Raw genomic sequence first — 9091 nt, 5'->3', positions numbered from 1 at the left:
CAGCAAGCTTCAGGTGTCTCTGCAAAAGTAGGCTTTAAGGAGGAAAAGGGCAAACTGTGCTAGGGCGAGTTGGTAAATCCTGATTGGACAGGTTGGCCAGTGTAGCCAAATAATGAATTTTGGTTGCTGGACCTTGGTGTTTTGTGTCAGGAACAAGTGAGTGGTCAAATAAGGGAATAGACCTTGGGGGCTAGTTTTAGAAATGTAATCTCGGGGTTGGGGATTTAGCTCAGTGGTAGAGCCCTTGCCTAGGAAGCGCAAGGCCCTGGGTTCGGTCCCCAGCTCCGAAAAAAAGAACAAAAAAAAAAAAAAAAAAAAAAAAAAAAAGAAATGTAATCTCATGGTTTAGAACGGGAGAAGGAAGGGGCAAGGGCAAAACCTGAGTACTCAATGTTCGTCCTACGTGGGCCTGTTAGAGAGCCCTTCAACCATAACAACTGCTACTTTGCTATTGAATTATCTTCACATATTTGTGTCAAATGAACTGATCACGTGCTTGTAGACCTACATCTGAGCAACTTCCTCGTTCTCCTTTTTCTTTGCTATCTTCTTTCTTTTGAGACATGGTCTCATGTAGCCCAGGCTGGCTTAGCATTCAATATGTAGCTGAAGCTGACCCTGAACTGCTGATCCTACGGCCTGTACTCTCACAGTACTGAGATTCCAGATGTATGCAACCAAACCTGGATTCCCAACCTACTTTTCACTCATTTGCTGGATGTACTGAAATATTTTCTTGGTGTGTTTATTGATAATTAGTTTTTATAAAAAGAATGCCAAAAGTCAGATTCTCTATTTAGTACCGGTATCTTATATTTTTATAATATATCATTCTTTTGAGATAGATTCTCATGTGCCCAGGCTGGCCTAGAACTCAGTACAGACCTGAAGGAAGATGACACTAGTTCTCATGCCCCTATATCCTGAGTGCCCCTATATCCTATATTGTCATGCCTCACCATGCCTTTTGTATTAGTATTCTAATTAAATTCCAGTGCAGGGTTTGTTACCCGTCTCAGTGGCTTATGTTTCCAAACAAAAGACAAACAGACAGCCTTTATATTTTAATATGTCTTAAGGTGCCCAAGAGCTGGGCAGTTACCTAGCCTCCATGCTGCTAGAATCTACCTCGCGCCAATAATTCCGAGTTACTACTTACTAATTTATATGTTCCATCTTGGTTGTTCCTAAGCCAATTGTGCAGCCCCCTGGGCTGCCCTCTCCCAGCCCCTTTACATGGTGGCTCTGCCTCTCTGTCCTTCACTCTTCTCAGCCATGGCATCTCTTTCTTCTCCTCCTGGTCCCAAGCCCAGGAATCCTAAAAGCCCGCCTCTGTCTGTCCTTCCCATTTATTGCCTACTGGCATCTTTATTTACCAATCAGAACCAACTGGGGGGCAGGTTCCAAGAAGCTACATGCAGACCAGACCCTCTCATACAACAAACAGTTTTTGGGGGTAACTTAATTAGTATTCGGAATACAAGCAGCCACAAATGCCTGCCTTACTCAATGCTGAGAATGAAGCCAGCAGCTCAGTGAGTGCTAGGTGAGCCCTCTACCAACAGAGCCAACAGTAGTTTCAACCTCTACACTACTTTTGGTTTCTTTTGTCCATCTCCTTGTGAGCTGAGGGGTTTGCTTTGAGTTTTCACTTACTCAGTTTTGGCTTTTCTTTGTTCATTTTTATAAAGTTTGCACTAAAGCTCCCCATATACATTCTAAGGTCTAGCTCCAAACATTATCATCCACGTTGATCTGCAGTGATTTTACAATTTGTGAAATTGTAAAATTTGTGGCCAGAGAGTATTGTTTCCAGAATTTTCTTTGTTTCTGGATATAGTGGATGGAAAGAAATACGTAGAGTGAAATTGTGAAGGCGGATGCTAACCGTTGGTGGTGGCACAAGCCTGTTCTTCTAGAGCTCAGGAGGCAGAGGCAGGAAGATGCAGAGTTCAAGGTCATCCTTGGATACACAGCAAGTTCCAAGTCAGCAAGGCTGCATGAAATCCTGTCTCCCCCATAGCCCCAAATTGATGACGTTAAGCAGCAGACACATTGCTTTTTGTTTTATTCTATGGAGTTGCGTGTAGACATCATTCCATGTCTACATCCGGTAGCTCATGTGTGCCGTACTTTTTCTTTGGCCTCCTCTCTGCTGTGGGCACAGCCAAGCATGTCCAGATCCACTCCCACTCTCCTTACTTCTGCTTCTCTGACTCTTGCTTCCCTGTATGTTTAACTCTCTAAAAGAGGTGCCAGCTTTCCTCTGGAATGCGCTTCTTTAATTCTGGAGGCACCCAGAGATAAAGCAATCTCTTGCTCACCCAGAGTATACTGGCCTGTTCCTAGTACAACGTGGTCGCTTCTGGTAGTTTTCTTTCCAGTTGCCTTCCAGATACACTTTAAGTTCCATTTTAAGACACGCCTCCTTCCCCACCCCCCCACCCCCCCACCCCCCAAGAAAAGCCTTACAAGGCTTGTTAGCAAGCTGCCCATATTATCAAATTAATTTCCTACAGTAAACCCTACAGTTGGAAATCTATGTCAGTTATTTGCTACTGGGTAACAAATTATGCCAGAATTTAGCGGCTACAGTCAATTACAGATATTAAAACAAGAGTGCTGGCTGTAATACCAGACTACAGGTTATAGAAGATAAGAAATTCAAGGTGAGTCTGACCAGCATAGCAAGTTTGAGACTAGCCTGAGCTACATGAGGCCATGACTCAAACCAACAAATCCCCAGTACCATTACCACCACAAATAACATAAAAAAGAAAAATAGAAGGAAAGATACTGCGGGATGGTCATGGCACATACCTTGAATCCTCAGAGGCAGACAACTTTCTGATTTTGAGGCCAGCCTGTTCTACAGAGAGTGAGTTTCAGGACAGCAAGGACTACACAGAGAAACCCTGTGCCACCGCCCCCTTCACCACCGTCCCATCCCTACCCCGCAAAACAAAACAAAAAAATGAAAATAAGGATACTGGGAAATAAAAACAACAACAAAACCATAAAACCAATCCCTCTTTTATGGGTCAGAAAATAAGCATTTGCATCACTGAGCATTTTGCCCTTGGGCTTTCTATGAGGTTGTTATCCAGATGTTATGTGTAGGTACTAGAGGAAAGGCACCGATGGGGCTATCTCCCTCCCACAGCTGGGAAGATGAAATCTTTCACTGAGAAAGGCTGAACCCTCCCCTACAGAGCTCTGCAAAGTTGACTGAATACCTTCATGTTAGGGATGACTTTTCCTGAGAGGGCCAGGCACACACATGTAGCACACATATATATACACAGGAAAAACAGTCATCCGCAAACAATTTTAAATAGTCAAATTATCAGCTTGGTTCTCCTTCCACCATGCAGGTCTGTGTGTGGAACCTAGGTCATTGGGCTTGACTACAAGTGCTTTTTTTTTTTTTTTTTCCTCCTGAACTATTTTGACAACCTCATTCTTTTTTATATATAATTAATTATCCATGTCAGAAACATTTGTTAATTTGTGTGGGCCTGGAGGCCTGCTGGTACTTGATAGGAATTCCATTGAATCTACATTTCAGTTTGGAGGGGATTTAATGATCACAACCTTGGGTACCGGGAAAATGAATAAACACATTGTATCTCATTCCATCTTCATTTACTTGGGGTTTCTTTACTTTCAGAAGTGTTTGTTGTTTTTGCTGTGCCATTCCTAACCTTTTGAGAACTCCTGGTGAGTTTTTACCTGGACTAGTTACTCCTCTGGCCCTGGAAGTGTGTGGGTCCTTACAGCTCCCACTTCTGTCTTCGCTCCATTTACTTTTTCTTCAGGTCCATGGCAGCACTTCCAACTGTCGCTGTGGTTATCTTTTCTAAGGACCTTACGTTTTCTGCAGTAAAGGTTTTTGCTTCTCAGATGTCTACATGTTTTTTATATGAGCCACACATGATGACTCACTACTGTAAAGTAATCCCAGCATGTGGGAAGGAAGATGTTGGAGGACTGCAGTAAGTTTAAGGCCAGCTTGGAAGTGCAGGCCAGTGCATAGTGAGGCTGCATAGTGAGGCTGTCATAAATATATACATAACCTACATTGGATATTGTGATAATGTTTCTAAAGAAGTTTCTGAAAACTCTTATTGTACTGACTGTTTTTGTGTGTCAACTTGACACAAACAAGCATCATCGGAAGGAAAGGAGCCTCGGTTGAGGAAATGCACACGAGATCCAGGAATAAGGCATCTTCTCAGTTAGTCGCCAGCCCATTGTGGGTGGTGCCATCTCTGGGATGGTGGTTCTGGGTTCGAAAGAAAGCAGGATGGGCAAGCCATGGGCCATGGGGACCAAGCCAGTAAGCAGGACTCTCCTCTGCTCAGCTCCTGCCTCTAACTTCCTGCCCTGCTTGAGTTCCTGTCTTGACTTCCTTCAGAGATGAACAGCAATGTGGAAGTGTAAGCTGAATAAACTTTTTCCTCCCCAACTTGCTTTTTCATCATGATGTTTCATTTTAGCAAAACAAACAAACAAACAAACAAATGAACAACAACAAAACCAAAAAGCAAGACAGCAACCCTAGCTAGAATACTTATCTTGAATTCTCTTTCCGTTTACAGTGTTGCTGTTCTTTGTGGTACTACCAATTTAAACTTATCCCTGACTAGCTTACAAGTGAATGAGACTCAGACTACGCTTATTTTATTTGGCTTTTGACAATTAATGGAGAGTAACCCTAATCTAACTACTGGCCTGGCCACCTCCCCAGCAGTGTACCCCAGATGTTTACCTTTTCTCCTGGCCATGTTCCTCTTTCCTCAAGGTGGCTTCCTCCTCTCTTCCCTTCATCCTCTTCTTCCTCTCTCTCTCCTCTAACCAGGGCATTCCAAACCCACCTATCTCACATCCTTCCAGTAATTGGCTGTAGCCAATTTTATTTAGCCAGTAGTTTTGAATTAAGGAACAAGGTTTGCACAACAAAGGCTTGTAAACCTGAGAACTTGCCTAGACTTCCGGCTTAGAATTTAGCATTACACGGCATAGCAACAGATCAAACCTCAATGGTTCCTTTTGTGAGCTGCTATGTACTTAGATGAGTATTAGTGTGCTCTATTTGAGGTTTGCTCCTGTGGGTTTTTATTTATTTATTTTTTTTGAGGCAGAGTCTCAGGTATCCCCAGCTGACCTCAAATTTACTTTGTAGCCAAGGATGACCTTTAACTCCTAATTCTCCCTCCCACATGCTGAGACTGTGGGTGTGGGCCCCAAGCCAGGCCTCTTTGCTTTTGTACTTTGTTATGTCAGATCTAAAGTAGCCTTAAGTTACTGGAGGATTGCCTCCAGTAAAAGGCTGTATAACCCGTTGAATTCCAGGATGGGATGGTCTATATAGTGAGACTTTCTCTCAAACAAAATAAAATAATATTAATACATTTAAAGTAAAATAGGCTTATTTTAATCAGACTTATATTTTTTGTTATTTGTAACATTTTAATTTTTATCAGTTTTCTTATCTTCAGGACTACTAGCATTTGGAATCTAATGTTTTAAATTTCATATTTAATTGTATTATATGTGTGTGTACACATGAGTGCAAGTGCCCATGTAGACCAGAGGAATTGGATTCCTTAGAGCTGGAGTTATAGATGGTTGGGAGACAATTAATGTGAATATTGGGAACTGACCATAGGTCCTCTGCAAAGAGCACTTGTTAACAGCCACATGAAGAAAGTGCCCAGAACAGTTACAGTGATAGGGAGTGTCAGGGCACCCCATCTCTTGAAAAGCCCTTTCTCTGTGGTGTTTGCTCCCTTTCTTTTAGTCATCAAAGCCTTCCTATAGTTCACTGCCATTGACCATGCTCTGCTGAGGTCCACATTTCCAGAACAAAATCTGGAAAGTTCCTGTAGGCAGAAAGCCAGATGACTTAGGAGCTGCCTCTGTGTCTCTTTTCTGGGAGATTTCCATCGTCCTTGGATGAAGCAAGACATTCATTATCTTCGCCCTTATCTGGTTGTTTTTTGGTGGTAAATTTCCCCCATGAATAGAAGAGAAAGCTGTCCTTTTCCCACTTGGTTCCCAGGTGCCTCTGCTATGAAAGCACTTGCCACAGAGAATGCATCTGTGACGAAGGAAGACAGATTCATCCCGATCCCTTGGCTTCGAAATGTAAGGCAGGCAGTGCAGCAGGTGTTTAACCAACAGACACCATTCAGTTCCAACACTGAGGAAAATCAACCGTACTGAATCCTAAAAAGACATTCTTGTCAAGTGCAATGTGCTCTTTCCCTGACAACTCTTCAAGAACAGTTCTTATCTCTTCCTTTAGGGTTATTATTTTAAACAGGTGGTTTGAGGCTTCAGAAAGATGGCTGTATTGACTGGGAGACAGATCAAACACATCTTGAAAGGTAGGATAGCTGCTACACACAGGCACTGATGGGAGCAAAGGAAGGGGACCTTGGCAGCCTGTACGCACATACACACAGGTGTCTTCTGCTGAGGGCCTTTCAATAGCTGGGGTGCCCTCAGACTCCTTACTACTCTAACTGTTCTGGAGACTTTGATATTTTACCAGATGTGTACTAGCTCATGATCCTTTCCCCTCCCCCAGAGCATTCCTGCACGTTACATTCCAGAAGGCTTACTGTGCAAGAGATGGATGGGAGAGCAATGGCCCAGGGCTGTTTTTCCAGGTGAGCTGGCCCTCTACCAGCCCTAGGCCTCCTGGAGCTCACCCCAGAGCACTAGTGCACCGAGCACTGGACTTTAGATATAACAGGCATGAACTGACAATGAATTCCCCTTCAGTGGGCATTTTCTTTTTTTATTTTAAACTGAGTCTGCTTATATACTATATCCAAGCTAAAATGTTTATCTGTGTTTTAGGGTAAGTGGGTTTTGTTTTTTGTGTGTTGTCTATTTCCCGTAAGTTTTCTCTCTATCTAACACACACACACACACACACACACACACACACACACACACACACACACAAATTATTACATTTTCCTTTAAATTTAAAGAACGTGGCTCAGCAAATAAAAGCATTCGATGTGTGAGTCTCACAGTGGAATTCAATTCCCAGAGCCCAGGTTAAGCAATAAAAACGGAACTGTGGCTATGTTGACCTGTGTCTGGACTACAGAACTCCAGTAAGAGGGGTGAGGGCCGCTGAGTGGCCTTTCCGGCCGCACTGTCTTCTTTCACGGTGGTGAGATAAGTTCAGAGTCGGTGCTGCTTCCTGCTGGTTTGCACAGTTGTCTACCCTGAGAGGGGACACTGCACACTGAGTAGTTTGACGGCATGTTCAGGTTTCAACTCCAGTATCACTTTGGCAGATCCATTTCCCCGACTGCTGAGGCCCCAGAACACAGAAGGCTCTCTTTGTGGCCTTTGGCAACATTTGTGGCTGTGTTCCCAGGTATTATAATCTCATTAATTTATTTATTTTCTGAGAGTACTGGGGTCACCTCTGCACCCCAGGATCATGTGTGTTTTGCTCATTGCTTCTCAGCTAAGCAGAGTACCTGATGAAAGTCATGTGGCTTGAACATAGACATTAGAATGCCATGAGATAAGAAATACTCAAGTTAATAAAAAAAATAAATAAATAAATAAAAAAATAGAATGCCATGAGAGACTTGAGTTAGATTCTTCTTGTACTGTCCAACAAATACATTTATAGCCCAGAGCGCAGATGTTAGTACACACACAGCTATATTTCTCTATCATGGAATAACTATATTTATACAAGCAAACTGACATCACTTTTAAAAGATGCCAATTTATGAATTTCTCAACATATATATTTTCCTGGTAATATTTTATTTAACATACTTCAACTCACCTGTAAGTCACCAAATCACTGTTTACAAAAATGTTATAATGAGATACTGTGTTTCTGTTTCTGAGTCTCATTAACAACTTAGAACATCAGGGTAATATTCTTTGAGGTAGCAAGCATATGGCTACATTAAGAAGCCCAATATTGATATAGCAGAGTCTATTAATCTAAGTTAACGTATATTTTCTTTAAACATATGCAGAATAGAATATGTTACCTATGCTATAAATACAATTATAGCATACAGGGTCTATTTAGGTATTTAAATATATACACACACATTCTTGCTTATATAAATATATTTTTTTCTTCACTTACCCAAAGCAATTTCTTAACAGAAACGAATTTGAGAAGCCCTGTTTATAGACAGTGACTACTATGATCCCCCTTCCTTCAAGTGCTGTCAGAGGGGATAGGGTGACATCCTCAATCCATCTAATACTCATCTCTTACAAGCAAGGGCTTTGAGGGCTGACTAGGCTCCAAGACCAGGGCTCTTGGTCCTGTTTTCCCCTCTGGCATGGAACTTAATATGCAGGGCAGTGATGCCGGATCCTTGCCCCTCTGGGCCACAGCCTGGGCAGCCAGCATGGTTGCATAGGGAGAACAATCCCCACAGTTAGCCTTTCCTCTCATCCCACCAGTCACTTGGCAAATGGACGCCTTGTCAGAAAGAATGGTAACATGGACAAAGGTATCACTGAAGGATGCAAAGATGTGGCAGACACCAAATACATTTTCTCCTTCAGCCACTTGAGGTTTAAGGCTAATGACTTGTTCTTCTTTCTTTTCTTTCCCCTTGTAAGGTGCCATTTCTGAAAGGTGTCTCCAAACTCCTCCACTGGAAAGAGTGCATCTAGCTTTTGGGGGAGGGGATTCTTAATTAAAAACATCGAAGTCTATCCTGGCTAAGCAGTGAAGGTTCTGAGTGCTCTTAGCTCTGTATCAACATGCCTTCCACTGAGCAGAAGCCTGGCTTGCTTACCCTTGAAGCTTTCAGCAGCAACCTGCTTACTTGCAAAGGTATTTTAGTTTAAATGATAACCATAGCTGTCCTTACATAGGATCAGAGTTAGAGAAACACATTAGGCTACTAGGAATAATAGTTGGGGCAAATCCTGAAGTAAACTAATGAAAAGTGGCATCATGTAACACCACTACCGTCTTCAAAACACCCACAGATCAGTCCAGAGGAAGAGGCTGGCAGAATCATTGCTACCCATGCTAACAACAGGATCTCTGCTGGATGCAGGAAGAAGTTTC

At 42.6% G+C, this 9091-nt stretch overlaps 1 pseudogene; it reads right to left on the bottom strand.

The window, feature by feature from the left end:
• Positions 1 to 8188: 8188 nt before the first annotated feature.
• On the bottom strand, positions 8189 to 8641 carry LOC147996192 (small ribosomal subunit protein uS11 pseudogene; annotated as a pseudogene).
• Positions 8642 to 9091: the final 450 nt, after the last annotated feature.

This window comes from Rattus norvegicus, chromosome 2, assembly GCF_021556685.1.
Source record: "Rattus norvegicus strain SHRSP/BbbUtx chromosome 2, alternate assembly SHRSP_T2T, whole genome shotgun sequence".
NCBI lineage: Eukaryota > Metazoa > Chordata > Mammalia > Rodentia > Muridae > Rattus > Rattus norvegicus.
Note: the sequence above shows the minus strand (reverse complement) of the source record. Positions and strands in the feature narration are given on the sequence as shown.